Below are 24,539 nucleotides of genomic sequence, written 5' to 3' on the forward strand. Positions count from 1 at the left end.
GTAGGCTGGTCTAGAAAACAAATAATGATGAAGATGAGTTAATCCCCAGAATGTGAGGTTGGCATAACATTAATTTTCCAATATAATGTAGCACATTAACAGATTAAAGGAGAAAAATCATATAATCATCTCAAGAGACGACAAAAAAGCATTTGATGAATTTAACATTATGCATAATTCGTTTAAATGTCACAAATTATGAGGGGAGAACATGCTTAACCCAATAAAAGATATCCATAAAAATTATAGCAAACATCATATTTAATATTAGGTAAAACATGAAAACTACTCCCATTATGGCCACTCCTATTTTACACTGTATTTTAAGTCCTAACCCACATATAAGGCAAGGAAAAAAAATCTACGACTGAAATGTAAGAAACACAAATGTCATTATTCACAGATAATTACAGTCTTTGTAGAAAACTCCAAAGAATCTTATAAATTATTAGAATCAAGGAGAGTTTAACAAACTCACTAGATATAAATCAATTTAAAAAAAATCAATTTCTATATACTAGCCATAAATAACTAAAAAAAGATACCATTAAAAATAGCATAGTATATGCATATATGTATGTATATAATATTTTACTTAGAAATATATTTAACAAAAGATGCACAAACTTTTTTGGAAAAAGATAAAATGTTATTGAAAGTCAATACAGAAATTAACAAAGAGATAACATATTTAGGACTGGGAGATTCAATATCATAAAGATAGCTATTCTCCTAAAATTGAATTGCACAGAATCAATAGATGCGGGCTGTCCCACAGACTCTAGCTACATGTAGTTATTGAAATTTAAATTAAATTAAAATAAAAGATTCCGTTCCTCCGCTGTACTAGCCACATTTCAAGTATTAGTGAATTAAGTAGTGGAAAACTTCCATCATCCTAGGAAGCTCTATTGGGCAGTGCAGCTAAGAGAGCAATGAAAATCAAACATACAGTTGTTCTTGCAGAAATCCAACAGGCTGATTTTTAAATTTTTTAGAGACAAAAAAAAAAAAGGAGAAAAAAAGATTAGGAAGAATGAAGGGTTATGAACAATAATGAGGCTCCTAAGAAGGTGGGGGAACGGGCCTTATCGGATTCCCACAGTGATTATAAAGTAACAGTAATTAGGACACACGGTGCTGGTAGTAGGGTAGACACACAGACCAACGAAACAGACTAGAAAGTCCAGACACTGTTTGATGTAAGTTGCAAACACTTTTTCTTAATTTGTAATTTGACCAGAAGAATTTTTTATTTTTATATGGTTGAATGCATCACTCTTTTTGTCTATGCCTTATGGGTTTTGCAAACCTAGCAAGGCCTTTCCTATTCTAAGAATACACATAAAATACCTCCCATATTTTCTACTTAGCATTTTTATGGTTTCACTTTTCCTACTTAAACATCTGATCCAACTTGAATTTACATTAGTGTATAGTGTGAAGCAGAGAACTAATTCCCCACTCCCACGCCAAGAGGGCCACCCAACTGCTCTAATGCCAAGAATTGAAAAAATTCCTCTTTTCCACATTTTGAAATACTAAATATTATTTTACACTAAATGTTTATGTCTTAGGTGCTATTTCTGAATTTCCTATTCTGCTCTATTGATCTTTCTATTCATTAGGACTCAAAACATACAAACCACAAGGAGAAAATTTCAATGAATCTATCTACATAAAAATTAAGGACACCACAGACAACGTTAACAGAAAAGCAGCTGGTAGAAGACGTTTACTATGTCTAATAAAAGAAATTGACACCTAGAATATAAGAAAAACTTTTAAGTCCACCAGAAAGACAGGAAACCCACCAGAAAAAAAAATGAACAAAGGAATACGATTAGGCATTTCACAAAAGAGAAAACCCAAATGACTAAGAAGTATAGGAGACAGGTTCAACCTTACCAGCAAACAAAAAAGTACAAGTTAAAACCACCATAAGACATTATTTTATACCTACTGGATTGGCAAAAATTAGATAATTAAAAAGCAGCAAGTATGAGCAAGAAATGTGGGGAGACAGGAACCTTCATGTACCACTGCTGGGAGTGTTAAAGTAATTCAACCGTTCTCTAGAGCAATCTGGCAGTACTTAGAGAAACTCGGTGTATCCTATGAGCCAAAAAGCTCACCGCTCAATCTACTCCAGAGAATTCTGTCCCAGGTGTAGAAGGGAACACAAACAAGCATGGTTATCATAGTGTCACCTGCAGTAGAGTAGAGCTCCTAGCAATCTAGGCTCACCACCCACTATGAACTCCAAGAATAAGTAAAAACATGGTAAATGCTTTTATTGGGGAATACCGTGCACCAGTCAGAAGCAATCAATGGGACAATGGCATGGCTAGATCTTAAAATGCATTGAGTAAAAGCTATAATTAGATTCTTAGCACAATTCTATTTATATACATTTAAAATGCACATGGCACTGTATCCATACATGACATCCATATCCAGGAACATACACCAATGATGGGAGGGGTGGGTGAGTGGGGGCACAATTCGATTGTCCTGTAGCACGTATATGCCTGGTCTGCTTCATCCACTGAAGGGTACCCGCCTGTTTCTTTGGGCCCCTAACGCCCACTGCTGGAAAAATAGAAACGGAAGATTTCCTGGGGGTTTGAAGAGTAACGATTTGTCAGATTATTTATCACCTGGGAACCTTTAAAAGCCCCGTATCTAAGGAGATCATATAAGACAGATGACTTCTGGTTTAATGAGGGAAGAGAAGACATACGCAATCTAGAAACCCTGAGGCAAAAGAGGAGGGGAGCACTGAAGATGGCATGGCTTTAACAGGAAGGAGGAAAAAACCCTGAAGATAAACTTTTCTAGGATCACAACTTAGCTCAAGATTAACCAGGGAAAGGTTGACCTGATCCAATTTACGGAAGAATCTAAGATGGAGCCAACATATTAAGTTCCCTCACATTCAACTATGAGGCTTTGTACCCACCAGGTCGGGGGAAGGGGGTCATATCTTCTAAGACTTTGAGTCCCTACAGGCAGGCTAAACAGGGTCACAAGGGCAATTACTGTCTCTGCCAGTTCTGCACACAACTGGAACAACTCTCCACCTTAACCCAGTGATGTGGAACTAATGTTGCTGAGCGTGTCTATATTACACCTTAAAACGAGAACCGCTCCAACCCACTGCCAAGGTAAACCCTCCACAAAAGAAGGATCCAGGTCGAGTATTAGGATTCTGAACCCATGATAGGGGTTTACACACCCTCGTCCACTGTCCAGACACCCACTATTAACCAACCATGCTAAGGTAGTCAGCAGAAGCACCGCTTAGCCGAGAAAGGGGTAGAAATAAGCTTCTTAAAAATATCCCCCTTCCCGCGTCAGGCTGTGCACTAGGACGGGGCCAATGTGCGCACCTGTAAATACACCAGGACAGAGTCACAGCGCCACCCAAGTCCTACTCTTTGATCATCTCATTCTCTCCGCCTTCCACTCACAGGAATTTTGAACCGAGAAAAACAATCTTAGGAAAGAAACTATCTTTAGAGCTACATCCTGAGAAATCCTAATATGATGATGTAACAGCCAAGCCACTTTCAAAAAGATACGTCTCTCTTGACCTTCAAGAACATTAAAAATGAAAGAGATTCACAGTGGGAACCGTTTTTGAGTCACCATAGTTCATTATCATGAATGGGCTTTTTCATGTGGGTAACAGTGGGTGAAAATAAAGAGAACGCCATTTTTGATGAACTGGACATACTCAGATGAGACAATCAGTAAACACAAAATAGCCATTGTCGGCCTTCATGCTAGTAGCTCTTGACGACATTCATTCATCTGAAGCGGGACTGATGTGATCGGCACTCTGCCGATGCACGTGAACAAAGAAGATGGGAGTCCACTTTTATGGTTTTCCATCTGGTTCTGTGTTAAATCCTATTTTCATGTAAATAACGTGTGCAAACAAACATGAATTTTACAATAAGAAATTAACTAGAAGATGAAGCTATGAATGATGCCATAACTCTTTTATATTGTTTTATTCACCCAACCCATGAGTTAAAAGGAAACTGAGTACTGATATTCTTTCTTTTCTATTATTCAACTTAATTAGGGCTTTAACAAAATTCCTAGACTAAATGAACCAGTGCATTTCTCCTCTAAAAATAATTCTAGACTAACTCCATAAAAATGATTTTACCATAGTTATCACAACACATCTGGTCATTCTGAGCCCAAGTCTCAGTTCCAATTCCAGTGTTACAGAGAGTACAGTCTCTCAATCTTCCATCCCTCGCTGGACCAAGGATGCACAGAGAGACACAAAAGTACAGAGCTGACCCAGCAGAGAGGTACAAGCAGCTGTTGGTCCTAAAGTTTTCTACGCTCTAAAACTTTGTTAAAAATAAAGCAAATACTCAGGGCAATATTCGCCAGTGAATTGCAAGTACTTAAATAATTTTTCTGGAATCCTGGGTTATCTTTGGTACCACAAGCACATCAACGTTGGCACAGTTTTCATTTTCCTAATCTATACTGCCCAGGAACCTCTCTGTAAGAACTAGGCCTTTAAAGTGTCCCCTAGAATCTGGCCTTAGCTCTTTAGCCTTATTTTCCATGATATCAACTCTTTTATCCAATTGGATCTCCTTCCTGTTCTGCTCAACTGGGAGCCACAATTTGACTGCCTCCCCATCACTCTCCTCCCAGTCTTCAAAGCCCAGCTCAAAAGCTAAACTAGTCTTTGTCGAACCTTCCTTCATGATGCTCTTCGTCATGACCTCTCTGCCTGGCTCCTTCAGCACTGACTGTTCACATTCCACCATCTGGGAACTACATAACACCATCCTTGTCACTCAGATACAGCTGATCACATCAGCTTTCATTCTGCATGTAACTCTTCCTTCCTTAATTAGATTACGGATAAGCTCCTTATAGGCAAAGCTCTTTCTCTTTTAGTATAGCCAGAGGGTTTTAGAAAATATTTGTCACAAAATATAGACAATATTCCCTACTTAAAAAATTATATTTTGAAACACTAAAACCACCTTATTTTTTTAAAGAAATTAGAGTATTCTTAAAACAGACCTTTGATCTAAAAGAAAAGCTTAAACACTCAGGAGTCGTTTCAAACATGTTAACCTCATTGTGGTAACCATCCTTTATCCCTCTATTGTATTTATTGACCAAATCCTTCAAATTTAAGAGCAAAGATTCTCATTCAACTCATCAGGGGCACATGGGGGCACCTAGGGGAGTAACTTAAACACAGCCACAGAGGAGATGCTCCCCTTAGCTTCACAAACAACAACATGTAACAAGTTGGCCCCAGTAAACGTATCAGACACACTAAACCAGTAACGCGTCTCCATCTTCACATGTGACAAACGTCAGTGTGAGCGCAGGAGTGTGCGCGTCTACAGGAGCAATCTGTAACCAGAACCAGCTTCAAAATGGGCCTCTACACGAATGAACAGGCTGAAGTGAAATAAATATGTAGGAACTATTCTTTAGTTTGGGCTCTTTCTCAACGTCAAGAAAACCAAAACCAAGGCCGGCCTGGTGGTGTGCTGGTTGGGTTCCTTTGCTCCGCTTTGGTGGCCCGGGGTTCTCTGGTTCAGACACTGGGTGTGGGCCTACGCACTGCTCATCAGGCTGTGCTGCGTCAGCATCCCACACAGAAGAACTAGAAGGACTTACAACTAGGATAAACAACTATGTACTGGGCCTTTGGAGAGAAAAAAGAAAAAAAGAGGAAGATTGGCAACAGATGTTAGCTCAGGGCCAATCTTCCTCACCAAAAAGCATACCGTAAAAACAAAAGAAAAGATGCCCACTTTCACCACTCTTATTCAACATAGTACTGGAGGTTTTGGCCAGAGGAATTCGGCAGGAAAAAGAAATAAAAGGAATCCAAATAGGCAACGAAGAAGTAAAACTCTCGCTATTTGCAGATGACATGATCTTATATATAGAAAACCCCAAAGAATCCATAGAAAAACTATTAGAAACAATCAACAACCAGAGCAAAGTTGCAGGGTATAAAATCAACATACATAAAGCAGTAGCATTTCTATATGCTAACAATGAACTAACAGAAAAAGATCTCAAGAACTCAATCCCATCCACGATCACAACAAAAAGAATAAAATACCTTGGGATAAATTTAACCAAGGAAGTGAAAGATCTATACAAAGAAAACCACAAGACTTTCTTGAAAGAAATCGACGACGACATAAAGAGATGGAAAGACATTCCATGCACATGGATTGGAAGAATAAACATAGTTAAAATGTCCATACTACCTAAAGCAATCTACAGATTCAACGCTATCCCAATCAGAATTCCAATGTCATTCTTTACAGAAATTGAACAAAGAATCCTAAAATTCATATGGGGCAACAAAAGACCCCAAATTGCTAAAGCAATCCTGAGAAAGAAGAACATAGCTGGAGGCATCACAATCCCTGACTTTAAAACATACTACAAAGCTACAGTAATCAAAACAGCATGGTACTGGTACAAAAACAGATGCACAGATCAATGGAACAGAATTGAAAGCCCAGAAATAAAACCACACATCTATGGACAGCTAATCTTTGACAAAGGAGCTGAGGGCCTACAATGGAGGAAAGAAAGTCTCTTCAACAAATGGTGCTGAGAAAACTGGACAGCCACATGTAAAAGAATGAAAATCAACCATTCTTTTTCACCATTTACTAAAATAAACTCAAAATGGATCAAAGACCTAAAGATGAGGCCTGAAACAATAAGTCTTCTAGAAGAGAATATCGGCAGTACACTCTTTGACATCAGCTTCAAAAGAATCTTTTTGGACACCATAACCCTTCACAAGAGGGAAACAATAGAAAGAATAAACAAATGGGACTTCATCAGACTAAAGAGCTTCTTCAAGGCAAGGGAAAACAGGATTGAAACAAAAAAACAGCCCACTAATTGGGAAAAAATATTCACAAGTTATTTATCCAACAAAGGGTTAATCTCCATAATATACAAAGAACTCACACAACTCAACAATAAAAAATCAAACAACCCAATTACAAAATGGGCAGGGGACATGAACAGACATTTCCCCAAAGAAGATATACGGATGGCCAATAGACACATGAAAAGATGCTCATCATCACTAATCATCAGGGAAATGCAAATCAAAACTACACTAAGATATCACCTTACACCTGTTAGAATGGCAAAAATATCCAAAACCAAGAGTGACAAATGTTGGAGAGGCTGTGGAGAAAAGGGAACCCTCATACACTGTTGGTGGGAATGCAAACTGGTGCAGCCACTATGGAAAACAGTATGGAGATTCCTCAAAAAGTTAAGAATAGAAATACCTTATGACCCAGCCATCCCACTACTGGGTATCTATCCTAAGAACCTGAAATCAGCAATTCCAAAAGTTCCATGCACCCCTATGTTATTCATCACGATAGCCAAGTCATGGAACCAACCTACGTGCCTAGCAACTGATGATTGGATAAAGAAGACGTGGTATATATAGACAATGGAATACTACTAAGCCATAAAAAAGGACAAAGTCGTCCCATTCACAACAACATGGATAGACCTTGAGGGTATTATGTTGAGTGAAATAAGCCAGAGAGAGAAAGACGAACTCTGTATGACTCCACTCATAGGTGGTAGTTAACATATGGACAAAGAGAACCGATCGGTGGTTGCCAGGGGAAAAGTGGGTGGGGAGGGCACTAGAGGTGAAATGGTGTACCTACAACATGACTAATAATGATGTACAACTGTAATTTCACAAGGATGTTACCTTTCATAACCTTAATAAAAAAAATACTCTCCAATGTATATTTGAAAATAAATTTTCCAACTGTTATAAAATACAAATAAAACAATAATGAAAAGCAACAACAACAACAACAACAAAAGAAAAGAAAAGTAAACAAAAACCTTGGAAAGAAAAGAAAGCTTCCAAAAATATTCACTAAGCCATTTAGTAAACTAGGCCTGGATCCCAGCACTGAAGATCAAAGGAACATTCTTCTCCAGGGAGAAGAAGCTGGTTGCTGCTGGGAGGGAAGAGTTCGTTTCGTTCCGGAGTTTTAGAAGGCTGCTGTGGGTCAATGGTTTAGCATCCTCTTCATATGATTTTGCTTTTTCTCTGAATTGGGATTTTTCCTTACTTCTGAGATGTCTTCTGTAAGAATTTAGGGCCTCACACTGTGCCCCTCAAGGGTATTAAATACAATGAAACATTAAAAAGGGTAGTAATTTTACTTCTCCAGAAGAATTACCGTGCTTTCATTAAAATTTTTTTTTTTGAAAAGCTCTTTCTGAACAATGCAGAAAAGGTTGACTTCAGACGGTTTCAATTGTGAATAGTTTCAACTATTAACAGGAGGCGGTAATTTACTTAGGGCCATGCACCACATGAAAGTAATTGATTCGCCCACACTCAAGCAAACAAGTTCACTGGTGAGGCCTCACCCCAGCCCGGCTGGGGAGCAGGCCCTGAGGGAAGAACCTCCTTCAGTCCTTCGGTCCTTTACCATGGATCCTGCACAGAAGATATGCAAATCAGATCTCCCCAACTAAAACCTCACCTGCAAACAGCTTGGCCGGGATTTCAGTTCAGTTCCCAGTAACAAAAAGTAATGACCCAGAAAAAAAAAAAAGTAATGACCCAGGACAAAGGAAACAGAAAAGCATCAAAAAGAGTAAAATCAACTTCTATCTGATGAAATGTTTGCAAAGGCAGCCACTTCAAATTTTTATGCTTATTTTTAAGAAACTGACATCCTATATGCCTGTTTCTGTATTTCTGTATTATGTTTCTGGATTCTTTAGCAAATTAAAAAAAATAGAAGAAAATCCCATTTTAAGTTGTTCTTCTCTGGTTAAACAAGTTTGTGTGCTTTCTCTTTATTTATTCAGCAGCTAGTACCAGAGTACCCAGTATGGCTACACTGGTGAGATAAAATGCAGTCCTTGCCTGGAAGTAAGAATTATACCTTATTGTTTTACAATGCCTTTTTTTTTTTCTGAGAAGCTCAAAATTCTTAGCTGAATTTTTCATTCATCCTCATAACAAAACCAAAGCTGCCTTTGAGCCTGTCCCCTTAGCGCTGGTATTTCTAACACCTGGTTAGACGGGGAGCCAGCTCTGGTTTACATATCTTATCTCAACTTGAACAGATTTACATCCAAACCAGCAAAGCTCACACCAGGCCTCCTGCTGGGTCAATGAACTGTATCCGACTTTTAACCCCATCTCCCCAAATCTCTTAGCCAGCCTTGTTTGGGGAAAAGAACAAGACCGTTTATCCAGTGGACATATATACAGAGGCTCCTGTCTCCCAGACTCTTACTAGATACCTCCTGGGAACACCTTCTGTAACAACTACCATCCCGATGACACGGGAATCAGCTAAGAAATACAATAGTTAAACACACAGTATTTTTATATGAATTTTCAAGTTCACCGACTACATTCTTACAATGGTTGAAAAGGGAAGAGTCTGACAGCTGGCCCACAGCTGGCCCAAGGATTAGATAGAATCATACTATGTCATTTGTGTAGGTCAAAAAATAGTTGAATATCAGTAATTATATATAGTTAACCTAATGTTTTTGGAATTGAATTGATAGTTAACAATGTAAAAACGTGAAGGGTTCCATGAAATGAAATTTTGGTTTAAGTATGGTATTATTACATGTTGATGCTAAAATGATTTTCCTTAGATGATACTTCTAAAATCACAATAGAGGGGCTGGCCCAGTGGCAGAATGGTTAAGTTCACATGCTCTGCTTCGGTGGCCCGGGGTTTGCAGGTTCGGATCCCAGGCGTGGACCTAGCACCGCTTGTCAAGCCACACGCCACACTGTGGCAGCATCCCACATAAAACAGAGGAAGATGGGCAACAGAGTTAGCTGAGGGCTAATCGTCCTCACACACACACAAAATAATAAATCAAATCAAATCACAATAGGAATCAACAGGAAAAAAGTCTAACACAACATATTCACCTCACATACACTTTAAAGATAACTGATTCAAAAAAATGAAGTTGCCTGCGTGAGTAGGAGCTGAGACAACACGTTCACTGCTTATCTAGTGTGTGGAGGACGCACAGCAGAGGAAGGACAATTCGGCATAGGAAGAAATTGAAGTCCAAAGGCTCTCCCACGATTTGGCAAGTCAGAAAGAGCTGGATCTAGGTCCTTAGCTCTCCACTCTAGAAGAACGCTTTTTGCAACTTTTTTTGCACCAAAAATTTCTATTTGACGTTCGACATTTTCGGTACCATCCCCTTGTTTGTACCATCTTATCTCTATCTTCCTATTTCTAGCTTCCCTTCCCCAACCCTGAACATCCCATTCAACTTTGAGTTATTCCCCCCGTGTACAAATGTCTGCTCTGCAGAAAAGCCAGAAAACAAGATCGGCTATCATAACCCTAACCCATGAACCTTCAATGGTTAATGCCCCCGGATTCAAGGCTAACCCCCTCAGCCTGATCATCAAAGCCACAATTCTACCATCCTAATTTTTCCCTATCCTCTCCTTCTTGGCCCAGCTCTAATGTCACATTCTCCAACAGATGTTCCGACACGCCTGAAAGAAAGAACAGGTCTGTCCTCTGCTCCCAAAAGGCTTGTGGGCCTCTGTGATTGACTCATATTCCACATTGATCCTGTCTCCTTTGCTGGATCCGAAATTTCTCAGGGCAGGGACGACACCTTGTTCATCTCTATATTCCCTGCTGTGCCTAGCACAGTAGGAACTTAAATGTTCACTAAAGCTCTTCAATCCTCTGAATCTTTACAGAAAACGCCAAATGCACCATTTTGGAAGGCAGGAATCGACCAAACTCAACCTGTTTAGTCCAGTAGACAAGAGCATAGACATCTTTTTTTCACACACACTTCCTTTAAGTAAGTTGTACAAAATAAACTATTTTAAATACACTCAGAATTAGGTTTGTTAATAAAGCTATGGCGAGTCATTAATTTATAATCTCCAGGTTCAAGGTCTGAGAGGGCCTGAGAAGTCATTTATCCTGCCCCACATATTACGGACCAGGAAACCAGGTTGCGGAAAGGTCAAGTGGTGAACTCTGTGGTTACACTGCTCTCGGGTGATGAAACCTGAGTTGAGAGCTGTGCTTTTTGCCTCTGCCAGGCTCTATTAACCTTTTAATTTTAGGAAACAAAATGTAGTGTGCAAACATCGAAGAGAGAAGGATCTGAGGACTGACACGTTTGCATACACAGTGCTAGCTCAGCGCTGAGGGCACCGCGGGAGCCAGGCAGTCCATAGACACCACGGAACGAACAGATGAACATCCAGGGCCTCAGGATCAATAACTAAAACAGGCAGAAGAGTAAATATTCCAAAGCACTAGCCAGACAACTAGTCTCCTGGGAGGGGCGGCAGAAACCTGAAAGAGAAACCAGGGAAAAAAAAAACAAACCCAAAACAACACAATGAAGGTTTGAGAAGGAAAATAATATACAAACCAAGCCCTATAATAATAACTACACTTAGTCGCATGCTAGATTTTGGTGATAGAAAAGCTACTACGAAAGAGAATCAAGTCCCCGAACAGATACTTCTCCAAAGAAGATCGACAAGTGGCCAATATGCACATAAAAAGATGCTCAACAAGGTTAGTCATTAAAGAAAGGCAAATCAAGACCACAATGAGATACCACTTCATGCCCACAAGGATGGCAATTTTAAAAAAAACCATGGAAAACAACAAGTACTGGTGAGGATGTGGAGAAACTGGACCCCTCATACATTGCTGGTTGGAATGTAAAATGATACAGCTACCATGGAAGACAGTTTGGTGAATACTCAACAGAATTGTAAATTACTCAGGAATTCCACTCATAGGTATAGACCCAAAAGAACTGAAAACAAGTATTCAGACAACAACCTTACACAAATGTTCACAGCAGCACTACACACAAGAGCCAAAAGGTTGAAACAACCCAAATGTGCAAGAACTGAAGAATGGATAAATACACTGTGGCACATCCTTACAATGGACTATTATTCGGCCATAAAAAGGAATGAGGCGCTGATACATGCTAGAGAACATGGCAGAATCCTGAAAGCATTGTTAAGTGAAAGAAGCCAGACACAAAAGGCCACATATTGTATGATTCCATTTATATGAATTATCCAGAACAGGTAAATCCATAAGAAAGAAAGCAGAGAGCTTAGTGCTTGCCAGGGGCTGGGGTGGGAGGAAATGGGCAGTGACTGCTAATGAGGACAGAGTTTCCTTGTTGGGTGATGAAAAAGTTCTGGAACTAGACAGTGGTGACAGCTACACCACATTGTGAATGTACTTTTTCTTACACTTTAAATATGTGTAGTTTATTGAATGTCAATTATACCTCAAGAAAGATATTTAAAAGAAAATAAAAAGGATGGAAAAAAATACATCAAGCAAATATTCACAACAGCAACACCAAAAAGATCTCTTCTGGCTACCTTATATCAGGCAAAATAGACTTTAACACAAAGATCCTCATTAGTGATAAAGGTAACTATGTAATGATAAAGTTCAATTCCTATTAGACGCTGTATTTCTAACAATATAAACTTACGAATGCATACCGTTAGATGTAAAAATAGAAAGTTGTATGCACAAATAGTCGCAGAATATTTTTTAGCTCAAAAATACAAGGAGATATTGACAAATCCCTCTTTATAGTGGGATTTGTCAATATACCTCTCTCAATTACTGACATGTTAAGTAGACACAAAGTCAGTGAGGAATAATGCAATGAATAAGGTTCATTTAACGGACACCTGTAGACCTCTACAGAAAAAAAAACTGAACCATTCTTCTCAATCACATATATTGTGAATGGACTTAATGCCATTGATTTGTACACTTTAAAATGATAAATTTAATGTTCCATGTATTTCACCACAATAAAAAAATAAAGAGAATTACGTGTCCCCAGAGCTGGGGCCTTTGGAAATGTCCAATTTGAAGACGTGTATTCACAAAGAGCTGTCATATCCCTCTGCAATAAGGCGGGATGTTCTGCCCCACACATTCCTTACCACAATCCGGACTGCACGGATTATAAACCCAGCACCTACTTTCTCAAAACAGGTTTCACGATTGATGCTGTGAGTCCAAAAGGGGAACCACGGCATCACTGGCAGGTGCGCCTGTCCCTGTGATTCCACCACCTTGACCCCACTGTGTCAATGCGAACACTGTTCGACCATGACCAGCAGACTGGCTCAGAGATCCCCGAGGGGAACGCTGCAGTTTCTCAGAGGTCCAGGTGCCTAGCCCATCCTCCTTAGAGCACACGGGCAGCTAGGCAGCTGCCACCACCACCAGACAGGCCAATGGAAACGGAAACGAGATGCTGCCCTTCACCAGCCAAGCGACAAGCTCAAGTTCTAGGATGCTCCTAGGATTCCCCAGCACCTCTCCCTCAATGGCCTCCATGCCACTGGCGGCTGTCCCACAACCATGCAGATAAGATGCGCCTGAACTCTGTGTTCCAGAGGATCCCCTGTTGTGAGCTCTTCTCCACCCAAGCCTTTCACGGCTCTCCCTTCAGGTCTCTAGTTCTTGCTGTTATCTGAGATGATCTTCAGAATCAACACAGGGTGCCATCTACGCACTCCTCAGGTGTCTGAGAACTTTGGAACCAGGGCCAGGAGTACGTTCGTCTCCTTATGAAGGCTTACCTGATCTGGTTTTAATCAGTTCGGGCAGCATGGCGCTTATCTAGATATGTTTGTGAGCCCAATGACTGGCTTCGTGCTCAGGCCCCTGGAGGTGGTCAGTCTGCAAATATTGCTGAATGAATTAATAAACACGCAGGGCCTGCACCCAAACATGCAAATCCCCCTGCCACAAAGGGGGACTCACTCACTCGGGACATCACCGAGTCAAACACACTCAAATTTTCTTAAAAGCATCTCTCCTCTTTCCAACCTTCTCTAAATGATCCCTCTTATTGTGCCCTTCTGACTTCTAGTGATGGAGAAAATGGGTTACTTTTACAGTCTCAGCATCTGCAGTTTTCAAAGAAAAGCTCATTCGAAGTGCAAGGAATCTATCCACTCACTTTCAAATGGCTAGTACTGGTCTGGGCAAGAAAATACACAAGATTCCATACATACACTGTCAAAGCTGGCAAGAGAGATTCCAGACAACGTCCATCCTTCCCCCCCAATCCCAAGTAAATAGGGCATTTGTTTGTATTTCCACATTGGCCTCAGGAACGAAAATACCTCCTCCACCTAGAAAAACAATCTGCTACATTCAGACACAGAACTTGGAGGGCAAACTTTTTAGTGCGCCCGAGAACACTAAGAAGGGAGTGCCTAAAAAAAAAAATTAAGGAGAAAAGTATCTTTAATAAACACTTCTCCTGGGAACACTTTCCTCAAGTTTACACTTATACCTGCTTTGGTGTTTCTCTAACTTTCAGAAATACAGATTAAAAAAAATGGTTCTCCATTAAAATTGGAGCCAGAAGGAACCTTCTTCCTACGGTCTCCAGCAACAGACCTGAACGTTTTACTCTGTTTAGGAGGGAAAAGACACAAAAAAAATCATTTTCCTTTACTCGCTTGAAGTTTTCTGCTCTGCACCAACTAGGTCCTGGCAAAGAGTTAAAAGTTTTCTGAGGTTAGTTCCTGCGGTTTACCAAAAAAAAAAAAAAAAAGCTAGATGCTTAAATTTAGACTCGGTAAAACAATACTGGGAAACTTTCAAAGCCTTGGAGAAATACTGGAGTTTATTTTATTGCCTTTTGTTAAATTGCATCACATCGGCCACATTTTCTGCTCTTTCTTTAATCCCTCCCGCCCCGGCCACCCCGGAGATCCACACGTTCCCGCGTGGTTCAGTTACCTGCTGGGGTTTGGGGTTGGGGAGCGGGGGTGGGGACAAAAATCTACTGGTCACTTTTCGCAAGACCCAAGGGTAACAGGTGGCTTTGGTCACCTCTTGCCAATATTCGGCTCCCACCCTCCTCTCCACGGCGGGAGGGATAGAGCTCCGGGAATTCGGGGGCCGCGGCGGCAAGTGGGGCGACGAGTCCCTGGCACGGATCCGGGAAGGGCGGCGGGGACAGGGCAAGGGGTGTTAGGGACAACCCGGGCCGCTCCGCGCCCAAAGATCAACAGGCTCCCCGGACCACCGTGCGCACCCGGACAGGACCACCTCGGAGCCGGAAAACGCCGCCTTCTCCCACCGCCCCCGCCCCGGGGAGCACGCGACCCCCTGAAATATCAAAGGCGGCACCGGGTCGACGACGGTCCGTCGGATTGCCCCAGAATCTTTCCTAACTTCCAGGAGCCGGGGCGAGCGATGTGTCGGAGAAGGAGCGCGCCAAGAAGACATCCACGCACAGGGGCCACCGGCGGGCAGGGGGCGTGGGACGTGCGGACAGCGGGCACCAGGGGAGGGGGACCCTGCTCCACCTTGGGCTCGCCCCACCCGAGCCCGAGCCTCCCCACCGACTCCACATGCCACCGCGCTCCCCGCCGTGCCACGGCGCCTCCCGCCGCCCTAAGCCTGCCTCAAAGTCCCCACTCACCCCGCAGGAGTTCCCTCCCGGGGCACCGCAGGCGCCCACCCGGACCGCGACCTGGAGCCCTCGCGCCGCCCGCCAGCCCGTCAGCGCCGCGCGCCTCGCAGACTGTCCCAGGCCGCGCGCTCCCGCCGCGCGCTCCTCTCCTCCCCACCCCCTTGGCGCGCGCTCCCCACATCCCCCCCCACCCCCTTGGCGCGCGCTCCCCACATCCCCCCCCCACCCCCTTGGCGCGCGCTCCCCACATCCCCCCCCACCCCCTTGGCGCGCGCTCCCCACATCCCCCCCCAACCCCCTTGGCGCGCGCTCCCCCGCCGGGTCTTGGTCCCCCAAACACACACAGCGCGCGCCAGGGACTCTTAAAGGGACAGGCCCGCGCGCCGGAGCTGCCCCGCGGCCGCCGCTCCCCGGGGTCCTCGGTCTCAGTGCGCGGTTTGAATTGGGGACCATCTGAGTGAAACCCCAGCCCCCTCCGAGGGACACACGCGGAGAAAAAACAGGGATTTGCCTTAGGAGCGCTGAATGAGATGGGACTTCCCCCCCTCCTCTCGTCTGCTTTGAGAGGTTATTTTATGTTTAATGACGATAATAATAACCACTGTGTGTCGGATACGCGTTACCTTCGGACACGGCGTCGCACATGAGCACATTATTTCATCTAATCCTTACAACAGTCTTCTGATTTCTTATCCCCATTTCACAGAGGAGGAACAGTGAGGCTCAGAGAGGAGAAGAAGCTGGTCCAAGAGTTTTGGACCCCATCGCTTGGTGCTATTGACGTCTTTCTCCCTGTGGAAATACCCACTGAAGTTAATAGCTGGCTGTGGAGGGCTTTTGTAAGTTGGTGGAAATTAATATTATCAGTGTTTCCAAGGGTGGAACAACTCTAAGGAGGGAGAAAGCAAGTTAGGGTGTTTTATTAATTGAAGGGCTTGTTATATACGCAAATGGCAGACGTTATGACAACCTCTGTTCCAAAACGCTGTGTGTTTATCCCCATTTTACAGAAAACTGAGGAAGGAAGTGGCTGGTTGCACAGAATGGCTGAGTCACTGGCAGCACTAAGGGCTGGGCCCAATTCCTTGGTCCTTAAATCATTTCTGATTAAAGGGGAGAAAACTTTTCCCCTAATAACACACTGGCCTCATCTAATTCCCTGCATCTTTAATTAATGTTTACAAAGCACTTTAATCTACCCAACATGCTAGTTAATTAGGCGAGTATTATTATCCCCTTTCTGAACCAAATCCGGGAGAGAATCAATTCTGTCAGTCCTTAATCCTTGATGAATAATGGGCCTCAGGTTCTTTCTTTTTCCTCTTAAATTTTGTTCCATATTGTGTTAAATACAAATGTGTTTGTCATGAATGGCTTATAAAAGTTAAATAATATCAAGCACCTACGGGTGAGAGGTCATATAGGCAAACCCTGCCGCTAAGGAACTCAGATCAAGAAAAAAAAAAGACATTTTAATAAATGCTTCCCAGAATTTTTTTCTTTTTGTTATTGTTCTTTTTGCTTGGGTAAGCTTTATGATGTATAAACATGTGTTTAGCTTAGTTTTTTTTTTAGTTTACTTAAAAAATTTTAATATACACATTATCTTTTGTGTAAAAATTTAATTTTAGGGGCTGGCCCCGTGGCCTAGTGGTTAAGTTCATCTGCTCTGCTTTGGCAGCCAGGGTTCGGATCCCCAGTGCGGACCTACTCCACCGTCAGCCATGCTGTGGTGGCGACCCACGTATAAAATAGAGGAAGATTGGCATAAATGTTAGCTCAGGGTGAATCTTCCTTACCAAAAAAAAAGAAAAAATTAATTTTACACAGTATCTTTTCTTACAGATGAAGAGGAGAGAAGGAAGAAATTGAAGGATGGTGGGATTAGGAAGGAAGGAGGTGGAAAGAAAAGGCAAGAAAAAAAAAAAAAAGAAAAGGAGCAGGAAATGAACAGGGGAGAAAATGAGACTTGAGGTTTCAACCAAGAAGTAGCCAGGGAGACGAGATGAGCCCCTGCTGGCACATGCCAGATCTTTGTGGGAACTACAAAGGTGGCCCTTCCTCTGGGCTGGTGCAGACCTAGCCAGGGTCCCAGTATGACTCCCTCAGCACAGGCTAGCTCCAGTCCTCACTGCACCCCTGTCTTGGCACCTTTGTGCCAACTGAACTTATGCGAAGGGACGAAAAAGTGAGAAGAAGCATCTGAAGGGTCTTTGTCTGTGCTATTGTCACTACTTGAAAAATCCATGAAATTTACACAATTTTACTTTATATTCCCTGGACTTTTTAATAAATGTCTTCCGAGGCTGGTCTTTGCTAAGAAAATGCTGATAATACTTGACCCCCAAATATTATTGAGACACTTATTCTTGTGAACTTTATGTCAATTAAAAATTTTAAAGTAAACTAAAAAAATTAAGCTAAATGTATGTTTTTATTTTATAGAAAGGATTAGGGTATGAAATCGACTTGAGAAACTGCAATATCTGTGGTGGCCCCTAGAGGGAGCAGACAGGAAAGAGAAAGAATGGTTAGTAAGTAAATCCATGTTCACTTAGAGCTTTTCAGAGCTGAAAAATTATAGCTTTTTAGAGCTGAAAGGGGAGATGTCAAAAGAAATGATTTTGCTTTATGCTTCTTCTGCTTAGGAGATGTGTAACCTTGAGCGATTTATTCTTTTTGAGACTCATTTCCTTATCTGTACAATGAGGCTACTAACACTTAGCCTTAGAGGATAAAACCAAATTATTTTAACGTTTCTGTGAACAACGAGCAGATGAGAAGCGTTAAGAAAATTATGAAAATGAAGAAAAATATGGCAAATTGCCCATTTATTATTGGAACATAGAATAAAGTCATAATAATTAAAAGTATCATAGAACAATAATAGATATTGAATGATACAGCTAATAGAATGGAATAGAGAACCCAGAAAAAGATAGTATTGATATAGCGTAGACTTTAATATGTGATAAAAGAGTCATCTAAAATAAATGAAAAGGAGATGGATTCTCAGGAAGGGGGCTTGAGAAAACTAGTGATTTGAAAAAATAATCAAGTTAAGCCCTTACCTTTCATTATATGCTAAAAGAAAGTTCAGCTACACTAAAGAAGTTTAAAAGTGGGAGAAAATTTAAGTAAATATTCCTGGGATTTCAAGATGGGGGAAGAAAAGAAATGAAAAAATCATAAAGAAGATGAGCATTAGACTAGATTACATAAAAATTTTCAGATTCTGACAACTAAAAATACTGTGAACAAAATGTGAAAAGAAAAAGTACTCTACAGAACTATGCATAACAAATCTGACAGTTAATTTTATCCTCAGTACAAAAGTACACTCAAATTGATAAGAAAACTCTAATAACTCAGTGGGAAAGTTTTCCTCAAAAAGAAAATAAAAATAGTAATTAGCTCAGTGTGTGTGTAATTTTATGTTAAAGTGTTTCGACTACCTAGGAATTTGAAAAATAAAAATTTAAAATAATATACAATTTTGCACCTGTTAACTTAGAAAATATTTTCTTAAATTCTAATATTCAATACTGGCAGGCGTGCAATGAAATGGGCAATTTTATATACTATTAGTGGCACATAAGTTTCTATAACTTTATTGGAAAGCAATTTTATGAAATATTTCAAGGGCCTTAAAATATTTATACACCTTTATCCTATAATTTCATATTTAGGGATTCGGCAGAAATACTCAGAAATGAGCACAAAGATTTGTGCATAAAAATATACACTGTCTCCTTTTTTATAATGTCAGAAAGTTAGAAACCACCAAAAGATCCAAAATTAGGGGCAAGTTTAAATAAAGTATTATGCAGCTATTAAAAATGAAGAATTTTTCATGAATACAAGAAAATACCCAAATATATGGATAAGAGGGAGGAAAAGAACATTACAAAATTGTTTATAGATTATTATTTCAGCTATGGAAATTGCATGTATATAGGGAAAAACTAGAAGGAAATATATCAAAAGGATGGCAATTAATGTTTCTGGTTCTGATTATGTGATTCTTATTTATAGTATTGTATATGTTCCAAATTGTCTGATATGACTCTACATTATTTTATAAATCAATGCAAACTAATAAATATTCGTTTTTTTTAAAGATTTTATTTTTCCCCCAAAGCCCCCCAGTACATAGTTGTATATTTTTAGTTGTGAGTCCTTCTAGTTGTAGCATGTGGGACGCCTGATGACCCAGGATCCGAACCAATGAAACCCTGGGCTGCTGAAGCGGAGCGCGCGAACTTAACCACTCGGCCATGGGGCCGGCCTCTAAATATTTTTTTATATGAGACAATAAGTGCCAGTGTGCACAGTATAGAGTCTGACATATCAAACATTCAATAAACAACTGATGGATGATGGAAGGAAGGAAGAGGAGATTGACGCTCTTCAAGGATGATTTGCTAGTGAAATTTCTTGATTAAAAAAAAAGAAATAATTATTCTACTTCTAGAGATGAGGAAATTAAGACCTAGAGATTTTGGGGTGACAAGTTTAAAGAAAAACTCTAAAAAGATGTTATGAAATGGTTCCGTATTTCCCAAAAGCAAGTAGATGAAGTGTCCATATTCCAGGTCAGTGTTTTGAAGGAGAAATGAATACGGAAGAAAGCGGTAAAGAAGTTATATCTAAATTTAATGAGAAGAGTTCTGAAAGAGAAGCCGGTCCTTGGTGACAGGTGCTCCTCCTGCAGGCTTTGGGACTGCCAAGTGACTGAGCTCCACACAGGAGAGAGAACGCATGGCGCCCATCCCTTCTTCATCCTGGAGTTATCTGTGGTCTCCCATGTGCCTGCCCAGTGTTCCTGTGGGTAAGCTCTGGGCGATGCCACAGTGGACAGCATAGACAAGGCCCTGTCCACATGGAATTTACAGTCCAGTGGGGTTTGTGGGGGATACAGACAAGACTCAGAGGGTAACCTAATTAATCTCTAACAACCATTAATCCCCAGAGAGAATATAAGTGATTCTGCAAATAAAAACAACAGTGTGATGAACCACATTGCCCCAGAGATGAGCCTGAGGAGTAATTGGTGGTTAAACTTTGGCTGAGGACAACTGGTGTTGCTTCTGCTGATCTTGGCTAGTTTTTGGTTTACCGATGGAGTATGCAAAGCCCACAGGGTGTTGGGAATGGCTTGGGGACTGCAGTGTTTGGGGAGACAGGGGGTCAGGCAGCTGCTGAGGGGAGAGAGACTCCAAGGAGAGCCTTGGGTAGCGTCCTGCGCAAGCATCTTTAACCTTCTCATCTTCCCACCAAACCTTTGTTCTCACCTCCATCCCTCCTAAGAGCTTTTGGAGTGAACTTTATTTTCGGGAGATTTGAATCTGGGCTGAAAGTGGCCTCAGGTGAGTGTTAGGGAAGAGCCGGAACCCAATGAGACCCAGTCTCGTCTGTGTGACAGACATAGCAGGTGGTACATTTGGAAGGCAGATGAGTAGAGTGAGTGGAGTGATGAACATTTGTCGTTTGTTACCTCTCTGCTCAGCTGAATTCTTGTGAACCCATTTCAGTTTCATTTCTGATTTCCTTATACCACATTTCTAAATTTGAGGGCTGATGTTTTCCTATACAATTCCGTTGTGACCCAAGACATCATTTCCTCTTCGATGTGGCCCTGAACTCGAGGATGGTAATTTCCTGGATTTTGAGTGAGCTCTTTACCTAGTGCTGACATCAGAGAGCGAGGATAGAGGAATCACCAAGCAGGACAGTTGACCACTGAGGAGGGCAGGGAAGTCCAGGTCTACCCCCCAGCTTTACACACCCAATCAGTGGATTCCCGTCGGGGCCACCTGGATGTCCCCAGGTTCGCAGGCACTGAGTCTCAGTGTATTTCCAAGTTGCAGTATTGGCGGAGAGGATAATGGGGGAAACCTCACGGGCACTTCTTTGATAAGCTTAAAATATTTTATTTCAGTTTCTAAACTGTTTAATAGGCTTTTAAAACTCTCCCTTCAGAGAACAACAACAGCAAAGGAAAAGGGAAATCACGCCAAATGCTGCCATTCACCGTGACTAATAAAATAGTGTGGGACGTGCTTCCTCTTGTCCTAAAATGGTAACTAAGGCCCAAAGGTAGTTACCATTTCTTACATTCCAGCTTCAAAAAGTCGCCACGAACTCTCTCCTCAGGACTTACTGACAGTCGACAAGCCTGAACTGGCCCTCCTGCCACCTCCATCCCCATTTCCAAACTAAAAGAGGCTTGAGGGTCCTAAGCTTTGTGGAGGCGCACTTACAATTCATGTTGGGGGCTATTCCCACCCCCCCACCCCCCCGCTGTGAAGGAGGGGGTGCATTTCTTTTGTACCCACCCAGGATAATTTCCCTTCCAATTATCTGCAACTCATCTGATTAGGGACTGGACATCTTCCAAAATCCCTTTTGCTGTATAATGTAACATAGTCACAGAAGTGACATCCCATCATATTCACAGGTTCCACTCATACCCCAGGGGAGAGGATGATAACAGGGTGTGACACCAGGGAGCTGGAACCTTGGGGCCATCTTAGAATTCTGTCTACTGCAAGGGAGACGGGTTCCTTTGTCCCCACAGCCAAGTTCGGGGGAGAGTCCTAAGACAATCACTCATGAAGACCGGGGTTCAGCAAGATGGGGACATGGGGCTCTTGCTAAGGTGCAGACCCCACAGTTACCCTCGGGCCACAAGGAGCTGAGAGGGTAAGAGGGTCCTAGCAAGCATTCTTGGAGCCCAGGAGCATGGCACACTATCTCCTTCCCACCGAGGTTTCGGGACAGACTTGAAAGACTTGTGTCTCCTCCCAGGCTGCAGATTTCGCGGAAGTGGTCCACCCCATCCGGGTATGAAGGGCTGGCAGCACAGCAAGCGAGAAAAGAAGTTGGGACAGCACCACCCACCCCAGATCTCCAAGTCCCTCTAGGTACCTCATATAAATGGAATCATACGGTATTTGTCATTTGTGTCTGGCTTCTTTCAATTAGCATAACGTTTTTAAGTTCGTCCATGTTGTAACACATATTAGAATTTCCTTTTAAGGCTGAATAGTATTCCATTGTATGTATAAACACATTTTGTTTATCCATTCATCCATCAATGGACACTTAGGCTATTGTGAATCGTGTTGCAGTGAACACGGGTACACAAATGGCTGTTCAAGTCCCTGCTTTCAATGATTTTGGGTATTTACCTCCAGAAGAAGAATTGCTGGATCATATAGACATTCCTTGTCTAATTTTTTGAGGAACCACCGTACTATTTCCCACAGTGGCTGCACCATTGGACGTGCCCACCAGCAACGCGTGTATGAGGAGTCCACTTTCTCTACCTCCTCACCACCACTTATAATTTTCTTTTTTGTTATTTTTATTGGTTTTTAATAATTAGAACTGAAGCTTAAATACAAAAATGAGACTGGTCTAATAATGAAAAGTGCTAGGGAAATTATTAAGTCGGGCCATCTGATCACGAACGCACAGCTTCTCTGTGGGAAATGGGAATTCAAAGAAACAGCCGTGGGCAGACGCTGACAATAATAAAACCGTTTCATGCTTATGCCCCCAACACGTCGAGAATCCAGAATAATCCAGTTACAGGACTAAAGTTCTTTTTCTTAAAATGCTTACTAACTTGGAAAAAGATTCACATAAGAATGTAGCAGGCTAAATATATTTATTGCCTTCCCTCTTTCACCTCCCACTCATTTCCTAAACCCTTACTGTCTCGGTTCTCGGCCCATAGCTGTTCTGAAGCTGTCTTCTCCTAGTTCTCATCCTAGCTTTCAGACATCGGGCAGTTTGGACCATCCGTTAACCGTAAGTATTCTTCCCAAGTTGAGTGCTCAGCACAGAGCTCACGCAGCTCTCCTTGGGCAAAAGCATTCATCACCCTGGCCTCAAACATTGCTTCTGTGATGAAAACCGGAAAAATCTTCACCTCTGGGTATTATTCATTGCCTTTAACAAGCTGATGCCTCCTCTGGTTCTGGTTGGGAACCCTGTTTTAAACTGTCCGCTGGGCATCTCATTCATTAAATTCACTCATCCATCCATCACCCCTATTTGGTTTTGAAAGGCGAGGCTCTCTCAGAATGTTCAAGATGGGAGAAATATAGACCAAAAAAATAGTTAAATCACTACGTGGTACAGAAGCAGGAGGAGTTCACTGGCATCTCAAGGAGGAGAATGGGATCCTGAGGAAGGAAATGGAAGGGTCTAGGGGAGTGGGGGGGCAGCATGGACGTAAATGGATGGATGTACACTACATGGATGTAAAGTGTTCTCTATGTGGAAATGCTGGGAATTTAAGGGAGCAATGATGACAGTAAATTTGGTGTTTGCAAATAGCTTGGTAATTCCCTCTGCTACTCCCAAACCGTGGAATACCAGCAGCTCTCTGGGGAAATGAAAAGGGTCATATCCCACGATTTCCAGGAAAGAAAGAGAGCTACAGTAGAGCTGGGAGTCAGACGGCAGTGGAGAAATTGGGTACAGCGAGGCTAAGAAGGCCACCCTGTGCTCCTGAATATGTTAGAGAAATAGGGGAGAGTGTTCTAGATTCTGCTATTATGGCTACTTAAGTCATTGCATTTTGATATTAGGTAAGACAGTGACCCCAAGAAGGTGGAGGCCATGGAGATGCTTGGATTATGGAATATTTACACACAAAACTTCGACCTATGGCATGAGGCGCCTCTCCTTCCTACATGTTAGTCTCCTCATGGGACCACCCTAAGTGTTTGGCCTTCACTTTTTGGCTTCCTTTTGGGCTCCTAATCTCTCTCAGACCCCTGACCTTCTTTCTTAAGCCCTTTAAAAGGCTTGGAGACACTCTTTCTCACATTTCAGGGGTATAAATAATAATAACACCTTATGTCTTTATGCTGTTTCACCGTTCACAAAACTCATTCACACATGTCTAATTCTCACAAGAGTCTTGGAAGGCATCATTCTCCTTTGACAGATACAGGGCTCAGTGACTT

The 24,539-nt window shown here is 41.9% G+C and overlaps 1 protein-coding gene and 1 long non-coding RNA gene across 2 annotated transcripts in view; one reads left to right on the forward strand and one right to left on the reverse strand.

Annotated features, from left to right (window-relative positions):
• PROSER2 (proline and serine rich 2) overlaps positions 1-15,718 on the reverse strand; it is a 41,037-nt gene extending 25,319 nt beyond the window's left edge. The window contains exon 1 of the mRNA XM_070601409.1: positions 15,565-15,718. The gene's annotated coding sequence lies outside the window, so the exon portion shown is untranslated. The remainder of the gene's footprint in view (positions 1-15,564) is intronic.
• A 119-nt stretch (positions 15,719-15,837) lies between these two features.
• Positions 15,838-17,021, forward strand: LOC139080512 (uncharacterized). Its single transcript, XR_011535074.1, has 3 exons — positions 15,838-16,122; positions 16,262-16,394; positions 16,566-17,021. It is a non-coding gene; the product is annotated as an uncharacterized lncRNA (long non-coding RNA).
• Positions 17,022-24,539: the final 7,518 nt, after the last annotated feature.

Source organism: Equus przewalskii, chromosome 30 (assembly GCF_037783145.1).
Source record: "Equus przewalskii isolate Varuska chromosome 30, EquPr2, whole genome shotgun sequence".
In the NCBI taxonomy this organism is placed as follows: Eukaryota; Metazoa; Chordata; class Mammalia; order Perissodactyla; family Equidae; genus Equus; species Equus przewalskii.